Genomic DNA, 12,509 nt, shown 5'->3' on the forward strand with positions numbered 1-12,509 from the left:
TTCCATTACTGGAGGCTATGATGCTCTGGAATCTAGATCCAGGTCACACCAAAAAAAGGGAAAGCTGAACCGTGGAACAATCAAAACAATGAAAGTGCTATAGATTTGACCTGGGATGACATTTCTGATTATACCACCTGAAATCACTAACGACTCCTGGATTAGGCATGCTCATATGGGTAGTGAACATGACACATGCTGTCCAGGGATCTGTTGAAGGAACCGGTATGTTTTAGACTAGAGAAAAGAAGACTTTGGACAACATGATTGCTGCTTTCAACGATCTGAAAAACTCTGGTGTGGAACAGGAATGAAACTTGTTTTGCTTAATCCCATAAGACAGAACAAAGACTAATGGGTGAAAGTGGCAGGAAGTGCTTCCTAGCAACTCTGTCTCAAATGAAATCAGCTGACTCCAGAAACAATGAGCTCCCTGTCGTTGAAAATCCTCGCATGATGATAGATAGGGATGATTTGTGGCCCAGGTATAGATTGTACTGGATGATCCTATTCTGAGAGTTTTCTAGTTCAACAAAATGTTTGTGTCAAGAGATGTTGTTTTGAAGGGAGTTCCTCATATATTGATATTGACTACCAACAGATGATACCTAAATGATTTATTTTTAAATATTCTCTTGAATTTACAATGTAGTCTGTTTAGCACAAGCAAGGATTATGAATTCTGACCTTTCCAAAGCTAACTTAGGAGAACTAAAGGCAGGTACAAAAGCCTGCAAATTTTAGAGATCAGAACTTCACCTGAGATGGTGGAGAATGGATGTACCTGTGTACCCATGACTAAGCACTCTGCATGCTTTGACAAAGCCTGCCTAAGGAGAGGAGCCTGGGCAATAGTTGAAATGCAAAAAATATCTTGGACCAGAAGAGTGTCTATTCTGGGGGGAATCTAATCTGGGACAGAGGATGACTTTCTACCAAGAAAGAGGCATGTCCTTCTGGGATGAGACACAAGCACTTCCTCCACCACCACCACCCCCCCCATTGAAGTATGCAGAGGCAGGTGAGTTATAAACCAAGAAGACAGATCTTATCAGCAAGAAATCCTTGGTCTGGCAGCTCATTGTTAGAGTGATGGACTCTTCATAGAAGAGCTACAACCACTGGCAAAATCAAAAGGGGAAATCTTGGACTTCCTCATTCTAACAGCTATGGTTCCCAGGAGGAGAAAGGGTATCTGGGATAAGTAAGCAATGGTAGGCAGCTAGGTGGTGCCATAGAGGATAGAGTGCCAATCCCACTGGAGTCAGGAAAACTCATCTTTCTAAATTCAATTCTGACCTCAGACACTTACTAGCTGGGTGACCCTGGACAAGTCACTTAAACATATTTGCCTCGGTCTCCTCTTCTATAAAATGAGCTAGAGAAAGAAATGGCAAACCATTCCAGTATCTTGGCCAAGAAAATCCCAAATGGGGTCACTGAGAGTCAGACATGACTGAAAAACAACTGAATAAATGATAATGATACATCATATATGCGTGTTCATCCTTCGCTGCCAAAGAAGACCATGTCATCAGAGAAATGATGACATGACTTGCACTTGACTTTGTTTTGAGTGAGGGAGGGCTGTGCAGGTCACCAGTCTCACTTCTCCTCCAGAGCCATCTGAATCCAGTGACCAGATATTCATCAGGATAACTGGAGATGACCCAGGATGAGGCAGTTGGGGTTAAGTGACTTGCCCAAGGTCACACAACTAATGAGTGTCAAGTGTCTTAGGTGAGATTTGAGCTCAGATCTTTATGACTCCTGATCTATCCACTGAACCACCTAGCTGCCCCTTACCAGAATCAAATATTAGCACAGGGGACAAAAAGAGGCAGAAAAGACTATCCCTGCCCTCAAGGAGCTTACAATCCAATGGGAGAGATCACACACAAACCAATATGTACAATTATCCCTTCCCCTTCACAAGCTTCCCCATCGAAGTTGCAGCATAAGAAATTAAATGAGAATTGGGAGGGAATTTTGCAGAAGCTATAGATGACATGTAAAAGTCATCAGAAGGCACAGTCTATGACCAAATACTTAACCCAAATTTTACAGTAAGGTATTGTAAACACCCTATAAAAGAAAAAATTAAAATTCATACTTCTTCTCTGGTATGAGAAGTGGGCCAAAAAATTTTACTCAGATTTTCCAGATCATAGGGCTGCTGTACCCCTAACCCCTAAGATGTGGAAGGGATAACTGTGCAAAGCAAACTATATACAAGATAAACAGAAAACAAGAGGAAAGACCCAGGAAGATAAAAATATTTTCACCCCTTAAGGAAAAATGTCTCTCTTACTCAGTAAGCCAAAGCCTAGAATTCAAGCTGGCAGCACTGATTACTCAGAAGTGGGTCACCAGGCCAGACCCAGATCATTACAGGTTTATATTTCCTTATACATTTTGCAATCTGCCTTAAATAACACTAAAAAATATTTAATTTTTTTAAACAGCTGTCACCATTTAAAGAACAAAAAGCAAGCAGAAAAAACTGGGAAAAGATTAACAGGTGCCAAATACCTTCATAGATCTATCCATTGATGAGCTCATATTTCTCTTTCTTTCCCCATTAAATCTCACTTTCATGATTTCAGGTCCTGCCAAACCACTCTGCTTTACTTGTTTTGGCATTGTGGCTGGAAGAAAATTAGAGCACATAAAGAGGCAGCCTTTTGTACATCATTTCAGAACCTCCCCAACACCTCAGCAGACTGTCTTCATGAGTTGCTGTGACTTGGAAAACAAAAAAAGAAAACGTTATCTGGTAGCCAACCTTCTGGCAATAGGTTAGATTTGTAATTGTTGTCTCATTGCTTAGACATAGGCAGAAATACCAGCCACAGAGAGCAGTACAGCTTACTACAGCAGTGGAGATTGATTAGAAGACCACGTTGGTAGGACCAGTACATCAGTGGAAAGCAGAGAATATGCCATTACAACACCAAAGCAACACAGGGCAGAAAGTTAACTTCAAGAGAACAGCATGTAAGGGACTTGGTATGAAAAGATTCGTTTTATCTTTTTTTTTTTTTTTTTTGGTGAGGTGATCAGGATTAAATGGCTTGTCCAGGGTCACACAGCTAGTAACTGTCAAGTGTCTGTGGTCAGATTTGGATTCAGGTCCTTCTGACTCCAGGGTCAGTGCTCTAGCTATTGCACCACGTAGCTATGCCTCTTTACATCTTTTTTGAGATTCATCTGAGACCACTGAGAAATATTTATTAGGGGCTCTTTGGGACCTTTAGACTATTATGGTTTGCCTGTTGCCAAATATTAAATTTTTTAGCTTTTCTTTCAATTACATTCCTACCTTGTGGCTACTGTTGGTACAAGTATCTAGCTTGTCTAATGAAGAGATCTTTCTGTTTCTGGGTGAGGCCAAGTATGAAATAAAATAATCTGGACCCTTCATGCCCATAGGCATCTCTGACAAAAGCATCATTTCACTACAGAGCAGGTGTTGATAAAAGAAAGTCATTAGGGAACAAGACAGTACAAACTATACCTTAGAAATGTTGGTCCTGCATACCCAATGTGATCTCTTGAATTGAATTGAAGCCTTCCAGAGAGTTAGAGATGTATTTGTTCAACTTGTTTTGTTGAGCACCAAGCAAAGCAAAATCTTCGTGATTAGGAGCTTAATAGATGGTTGGTTTCTAGGAGAAGAGAAGTTCAGGTACTGATGGTCCACAGGAAAATGACTTCTCTAGCTCCTACTACAGCAGAATAGCTTGGGAGTAGTGTGAATAATTGCAATTCCATTGCGTTTGGGAATGGGACTTTGGGGCATGAAGAAATAAACAGTCTTCCAGTGTATGGTGAAAAATGGGCTGCTGGGTATAGAGAGAAAGCCATTTTATTTTATTTTATTTTATTTCATACTTGGCCTCCTCCAGAAATGAAAACACCACCAGGCAACCTAGAAGGCTGGAACCAGTCCTCTACTTTCACGAAGAGTGGCCACAAGGTTGTGGTGAGCATTGCTAAGTTTGAGAATTGGATGAGTCCTGGAAGAAAACAGTCATGGTATTTGCCTTGATTTTCCTTCCTTGTATTGTCACTATTGTGTGTGTGAGGTAGGGGTAAGAAGATATTCAGGGTTAATGAGTTTAATTAGGATTTGTGGCTTAGTTTCTGATAAACCTACAAAGCATTAAGGCAATCCATGCCAAGGACTCGAAAGGACTCATTGGCTTGACCTAAAATAGTTCCTCTGAACTATGCCAATACACAGTTTGCCTCCAAAGAGCCATTTCCAAGGGAGGCACTTGGGGAAAGCATCAGGTACTTGAAGCTCTCTGCACTGCTTTGGAACATAAAATAGGTCTGAATCATTAAAACTCACTTCTTAAATACTTCAAGGATCCATGATTTCATCCCTGTGTGTGTTTTCTCCACTGATGAAGGCTGGAAACTTCCCACACTTTTAGTAGATGGTTTCACAAGATGCTGTGGCCAAAGAATGATTCACTGCCCATTATTCAACCTCCCCCAAACTTAGCTATGCCACTCCTCAGACAACAGACTAACATTCTATCTCTAGGCCTATAATCAAAGCTATTCAGCTAGCTAGGTCCCTCTAGAACCCATGCTTTTGTGGCATAGATTTCCAGAATTCAGGGTTCAATACACACACACACACACACACACACACACACACACACACAATGAAACCTTAGTGGAGGTGAATCACTAAGAAGGAAGTAAAAATAAATCAGAAAGGAACAACCTCTTTATGATATTAAATGCACTAGCATTTCTAAATATGTATGTGTATATACATATACATATTTCTAGCACCTCTAATTCTGTAATACTCAAATAGGTCCCTTTTGCAAGTAAAGTACAACACTAAGATTTATAATGGGCCATGCTATGCTAATAATCTTAAAGTGCTATTACTGTTGAGGGAAATACATCTCTTTACAGAAGAAAATCAATGCTCCAAAATTATTCTAATTCATCAACGTCAGTGGTGCCCAAGAAACCAAATGAAGATACCATAAATATTTGTTATTAACGAAGCAAAATGGCTATTTACTTCACTATCCACGTGTAAGTAATTTCTATTATATCGTTACACTCCCCAACATGCCAGGTGCCAAATTCTTACATGCCAAAGAATTGCCCTCTTCCCCTCACTTTTTAGTGCTCTACCAATTCTACTAAGCCCTGAAATCAGGACAACCCATTTCTAGTCTAGACTGCCATTAATTAGCCGGGAGACCTCGGGCAAATCATTTAACCACTCAACCTCAGCTTTCTCACCTATAAAATGAGGGAGTTACCCTTGATAAGGTCCTGATGGAACATGCTCCTTCTCCACCTCTGCATTTTGCAATCCCTAACTTCTTTGGAAGCATAGCTAAGCTGGTCCCAGGACTGCTTCATATTTGCCGTATTGTACGCCTTCCCTTACTTAGTCAGGTGCTCTTCACTTCATTGTTGCTGTTTTAGTTCAGTACTTTGTCATGTCTAGCTCTTCATGACCCCATTTGGAATTTTCCTAGAAAAAATACTGGCTTGGTTTGCCATTTCCTTCTCCAGCTCATTTCACAGATGAGGAAACTGAGGCAAACAGGGTTAAGTGACTTATCCAGGGTCACACAACTAGTTAAGTGTCAGAAGCCAGATTTGAACTAATAAAAATGAATCTTCCTGACTCCAGAAAAGTCAGTCTATCTACTGCTGTCTGTTCTGCAAATAGTAGGTGCTTAATAAAGCTTTATTGAATTGAATTGAATTCCATCTTTGAAATTCTGTGATTCTGTGACTTGCTACATGGAACACAGCAGGTTTGTGAGGCAAAGGATTAGAAATGTGTCTTCTGATTCCCATTCTAGTCCTTCCTCCATATGTTATGCTTCCATATTGACAATAACCTTAAAAAATATTAACCCTAATGGCCTCTACTTGCTCATTCACCAAAATGCTAACAATTTTTCATGTTACTCAGAACATAATGTCAGTTGGTCTAGTCACCTTAGAAACAAAATGTTGTTAACCAGTTTGGTTTTCCTCCGTTCACTGTTTCATCATTTAAAAAAAAAAAAGATATAATGTAATTTGATAATGGTTCATATGTATAAGACTGAAGAAACACTTTACCTCGGTATGAAGCAGCCACTCAAAGATTAGAAAATACAGGTCCAACAGGGAAGTCCCCCAGTTTAATCACTTTTGAAGCTTTCAGACCATGATCAATTTTCTCTTGGTAAGTTACGAAAATTGCTTTGAAGCTCTAAAAGGTCTGTATTATTCATTGAAGTTGTCTCTCTCTTCTTCTAGATGCATTAAAAAATCCTCAGGAATTAGGTTTATGAAAGCCTATTACAGTAATAAAAGGGTTAGAAAAGTGACTTCAGATCACATCCAGAACTTTAATGTTCGTAATCAGTTCTAACACTGTGAGGAACGGGTGGAATGGTCAATTGTGGTGATGGCAGGAAAGTCCTTGGAGCATATATGTGTTTGTATGTGTATTCAGACACATACATATGTGTATATGTGTAGTTATATGTCATATATGGTTTTTTTCCTTGCCTGGATACAGCTTAAGTGACCACACAGGGAAGCTTAGAATAGGCCCAGGATTTTATACATAGTCCAAGGTTTGCCTGATTCCATGTCCAGTCTATTTCCACTACAATTGAATTAGGGTAGAGGGGAAGGAAGGGAAAAAAGGGGAAAAAAAGATACATGATAACTTTATTAATCTAATTCTATTTTATTATATTACTATTTGTTCTACTTCTTTTTATTTATTTATTCTAATTTAAAAGGAATAGGAAGTTGTATATAATAGATCTGCGCTTTCATACGCAATCATCATTTTTCATTATACTATGTCATGGAAATGCTTGCTTTATTTAATAAATTAAAAATAAAGTAAATTAAAATGAAAAAAACAGATAAATGAAGAAAAATCCTAAAACAAATGAATAGGGATTGGGAAAGAAAAAGAATCTGTGATTCTATAGTATAAGAAACTCCTGAATAAGGAAACTAATTAATTAATTAATGACTATTATTATTACTATGACTCAGAGTCTAAGAGAGTTGCCCACATAACTAGTATTTGTCAGAGGTAACACTTGAGCTCATGTTTTCCAGGCTTTGAGGCTGGCTCTCTATTTTCTATACTTTGCTGTCTCTCAAGTAGAAGAGAAAAAAAGCAGAAACAAGTTCACTCAGGACAATTCATAAAATCAAAACTTTATGTATAACCTTAAATCAGGAACTTCCAAATTCTATTTATTATTCAATCACTCATCCAGCACCTATTAAGCAACTACAATGTACAAGGGTCTTGCCTATATCTATCATCGATACTGCATTTGTCTTTTGTAGATGCTATCGTTCATTTTCAATAACAATATTTGTAATGAAAAAAGAAAGATATATTAATCCTTTGGACAGAAATGTATAAATGAGCTAAGTGTTCTCAATAGATTTCACTAAAATAATCTTATTGAACACGTACATACAACCTGGCTTACCTCCTCTCTATGGGACGTTGACACAGATCTTTGTAACCCCATCCACTCACTAAGTCACCAGTACAATCCCTTTTAAGTAATATCTATGATGATATTATAATTATATGCACACTGTTGTATTGCTCATTTGTTAGGCAAAAGTCTTTCTTCACCCACTGAAACATCTTCAGAATAGGAACAACCTACACTGTTTAGCATGGCAGAGTTAGGGATTCCCATGAGTACCTCATAAAATAAAGGATATCCCAAAAGTCTAAGTTGAAGCTGTTAAAACTTCAAACCTTCCCAAGACTTTCAGACCATCTTGTTCTGGATCACTTACTGGTTGACTCTTCTCTGAAGCTACCACTACTGCTGCCATGGACCATTTGCACCCAACATGTGGTAGAGCATTCTGGGCTCCAACTGTTCTGATCAGCTACAGTCAGACACAGTAACTTGACTCTAACATAGTGATGTCATTTTGGTCCTGTTCAAGAATGAAGGACAACAACCAACCTCTCCTTAGATACCTTGTCCATCTTCACTTTAGTTCCAGCATTCTCTAGACCAGGGGTGGAGAATCTGCTGCCTAGAGGTCACATGTGGCCCTCTAGGTCCTCAAGCGCAACCCTTTGACTGAATCCGTATATGGATTCAGGGCCTCACTTGAGGACCTAGAGGGCCACATTGTGGCCTCGAGGCCGCAGGTTCCCTATCTCAACTCTGGATATTGCTTTCTATTTCTGAAGGAGAAATAATGAATAATAACTTCAGCTATATTAAACTTTAATATTTATATAGTTTCTCATCACAACAAATTTGTGAAGTAAGTCATGTAAGTATTACCATCTCCATTTTTACAGATGAGGAAGCTGAGCTCAAGGAGGTGACTTACTCATGGGTATACAGCTAGTAAATGCTGGCACTCCGGTGACTTGACTCCCTTGAGTCCTGCCCAGGTCATTTCTTCCACTCTACAAAATATCTTCTTCTCCCTCCAATTCCCCCCTCACCCTTCCATATAAGCACACAAACTCATGGAGGAGACCTGTGTGTAATCCTCCGCGGAAGCCCTCATCTTGAATCCACAGCCCAGGAAGCCTACACCCATGCATCGGCTCTCTTGAGACACATCATCTCTTCCTTTACTCACCCTTATGACTCCCTACCACCTACCTCCTCAAATGAATTTGAATGTTTCTCGTTTCCCATAAATTATTTTACATGCCCACAAGATAGTTACATTTGCCTTCTGTTAATAACCAAATATTTGAATTTGAACAAACTATCTAAGTAGGCCAAGGTCTCCCAGTGACTGAGTTAAATCTGAAATTCTACCTTTAGGGCAGGATGTCAGAGCTCTGGGCTACATACAGGACTTCCTGAGACAAAGGAAGACTCTCCTTCGCTCTAGTTTTCTTTGTTCTCTTTTCATTAGTTTAAGCCTGTCCCCTCCTGCTATGCTGTTTTAATCCTATTTCTCTTTAAAGGGAGGGTTATTTGTTTTATTTTAAAAATTAAAAGCAGATGAAACAATTGCACTGAGAAGGAAATTCATTAATGTAAAATCTCTAAACTGTTTCTCTGACTCATGTAGGTGAGCATCCTTCAGTAGAGTAGCAGCAATGTTTTTGCTTTTCCCAAACACACACACACATACACACTCACATACATACACACTCACACACACACATACACACACACACACACACACACACACACACATACACACAAACTCCAAGACAGATTTCTGGAGGGAATTTTGCCATAGGTGAGCCAGTTGCCCTAAATTCCTTACCCAGTCACCTTAATAGAATCATATAATTTTGTACTAGAAGAGACCTAGGAGATCATCTCCTACCTTTTATTTTATAGATCGGGAATCTGAGACTCAGAAAAGTAAAGTCACTAGCTCCAGATCACATGATCCTGAGCTCTAGGCTGAATCCAGAGTTTCTCATTCAAAGCATATTCGCCTCTACCACTTTAACAGGGTGTGTCTATGTATTGTTACGTATGCATTGTAATCCAGTTCATACTTAGGCCTACCTTTTACCTTTTTGAGAGCTAGAACAAACTCTTTTATTGTTTTTTCCCTCCTCTATAATAGAAATCTGAAACAATAAATGCTGATTAAGTGAAGGAAGATCTGAGGTTCAAAAATCTTTGGAGCTATCTGAATCTCATTCTTTTTCTTTTACTCTCTCAAAGATGATCTGAAGAAAAATATAACTCTTTGCTTTCAATTTACCATCAGGGTTTCTTTTACTCCAAGACGGATCCATCAGTGTAGCTCTGGAATTCTGAAGTGTTGAGATAAAAAACAATCTCATTTAAAGTCACATGCACATATAAGATACTACTACACTGTACAGTACTCACAAGGACCTGGGCCCAGCTCTCACGTATTAAGGATAGCTACCTTTTATATAGCACTTTTTACATACTGATGAATAGAATTATAACTCCAGAAAGCAGGGAAAAATTAATCCACAGGAATCCAAACCATTTGTTCATTTCCCTGAGCACAAAATGAACCATGTATTGTATTTGGCAGAAGGAGATTTGATAAGTATAGAACTGGAGTCCCTTCCCTCACAGACAATTGCTTTAGTGGCCTCAGGAAAATCTCCTTCCTGTTGTTCCATTTCCCATGGTAGGTTCCAGAGACCCATAAGACCCTCCCTGAGGGAATGTCAGACCCTTGGCGCCACCTGAAAGGAGATCCTGTAAAGGGGTGGCTCCACCCACACAAGAGGAGGGGTCATCCAAGAGGAAGTAGTCAGCTTTCCTGCTAAAACAAACTTCAAATTCCCAACCACTGTTACAATAGGATCATAGACTTAGAACAAAGAAATACCATAAAGGTAATCTAATACAACTCCCTCATTTTACCCATGAAGAAACTGAAACTCGGGAAAGTTAATTAACATGTCCAAGGTCACACAGGTAAAGATGGGATTGGAATCAGGGTCCTTTGGAACCAAATCTCTTTCCACTGGGCCATGCTGCCCAGCTAATTACCTTCAGAAGTGAAATTTTAATGGAAGACTCTTTCCTTTTCCAACTGGTTCTTTATACTGTTGCTAAAATAATCTTCCTAAAACACAAGTCTCAACATGTCATTCTCTCATCAAAAAAACTTCAGGAGCTCCCTATGTCATCTAAAATAAATTACAAACTCATTTTGACATGTAAAGTCCTTCCCAGTCTGGCACCAGGCTTATTTGCACATTATTCTCTTTCATGACCTCTATATTCCAGCCAAACCACCCTCTTTCTTGCTCTTCTGAACATGACATTCTGTGTGTTACTTCCATGGGTTGGCTGTCTCCAAGGCAGACCATGTACTTTCTCCTTACCTCTGTCTCTTCCCCTCCATGTCTTTCTATACATGTATCACCAAGACTTTCCCAGTGCCCCTCATTATTAACAATCTTTTCCTCCCCAATTGGGCATGTGTATACTTTCCTCTTTACAGTTAGTCAGTCCCCTCCCTATCCCTGATGAGGATGGGATCTGGAACCCTAAAGGAAAGGACTATGTCTTTGGGACCTGGACCCCAAGCCCCTGAACCCAGATCTTTGGCACCTGAGGCACCCAGCCCATCCCAGTCAATAATCCTTTAAACCACCTTTTCACTGTAACTCCCTCAATGGTCTGCACCTGGCCCATCCCAGACTACTTGTCCCTTCCTAATCCTATCCAGATCTCCTACAGTCTCTATATAAAATATCAATCTTATCCTCATCAAATGCACAGATTCTTAAAATCTGGCCCACTTGTATTGGTATAGCAAATAGCATAGACTCACTAGGAATCTTGCCCACCCCAACCAGTCTCTTAGAAAACTCACTACTTGAAATGAACGAAAGCTTGAGTGGTTGAATTCTTTCCAGGTAGAGCCCTGCCTTGTACCCTTTCATTTTGGGGTTTCCAGCACCCCCAGACTGCAACATCCACAGTAGAATATAAACTCCTTAGGGGCAAAGGCTAGTTTGGGGGGATGTCTGATTTTGTTGTTGTTTTGGTGTTTTAATCTTGTTTTTTCCTTTATCTTGGTATCCCTACTGCGCCCATAAAATGCCTGGCACACAGTGGGCACTTAATAAAGGTTTACTGGATTGGATTGACTCAAAACTTTCTCTTTCCAGTACATGAAATGATCTCTCAAATAGCTCATGTCTTAACCTGAAAGGACATTAGCCACAGAATTCACATGTAAGTAGTTTTTAAGGGGTTAAGCTCTCACCTTTCCTCATTTCTCTCCCAATTCAAGAGTTGAGGATATAGTATGGAGCCAACAAGCCTGCATTTTTCCAAAGAATCAAACAATAGTGAAAAATATATGCTCCAAATTGAGTTCTAAAATTGAGAAATGAATCAGCCTACTGCATATAAAGAGAGAGATGGTTTGGGGCACAGGAAATGGCCCAGGGAAAGCCAACTATTAAGGAATTGGTGCTGCAAGATGATGTCCGTAAGAAACTAGAAAAACCACAAGATAGATGGTCTAGTATTTAGTCAGTCAACAAGCATTTATTAAGTACCTGTGGTCAGGGCTGGGGATTCAAAGAGAAACAGAAGATAGTTCCTACCTTCAAAAAGCTCACAATCTAACCGGGGGAGACAGAAGGCAAACAAAGATGTACAAATAAGCTAAATACAGGGTAAATAAATAATTAAAAGAAGGAAGGCACTAGATTTAAAAGAAATTAGGAAAGACTTCTTGTAGAAGGTAGGATTCAAGATGTGACTTGAAGGGAGCCAAGATGTAGAGATGAGGAGAGGGAAAAACGTGGGGGATAGCCAGAGAAAATGGCCAGAGTCCAGGGATGGAATATCTTGTACAGAGAACAGTCAGGAGGTCATTGTCACTAGATGGAAGGGGTGGGGGGCTGTTAAAGGAGGAGGAGTGGTATAAGATATAAAAAGACTGGAAAGATGAGGGTGTGGAACCTGCATTATGAAAAACTCTGAATGCCAAATGCTTTGCATTGGATCCTGGAGGTGATA

Source organism: Notamacropus eugenii, chromosome 5 (assembly GCF_028372415.1).
Source record: "Notamacropus eugenii isolate mMacEug1 chromosome 5, mMacEug1.pri_v2, whole genome shotgun sequence".
NCBI lineage: Eukaryota > Metazoa > Chordata > Mammalia > Diprotodontia > Macropodidae > Notamacropus > Notamacropus eugenii.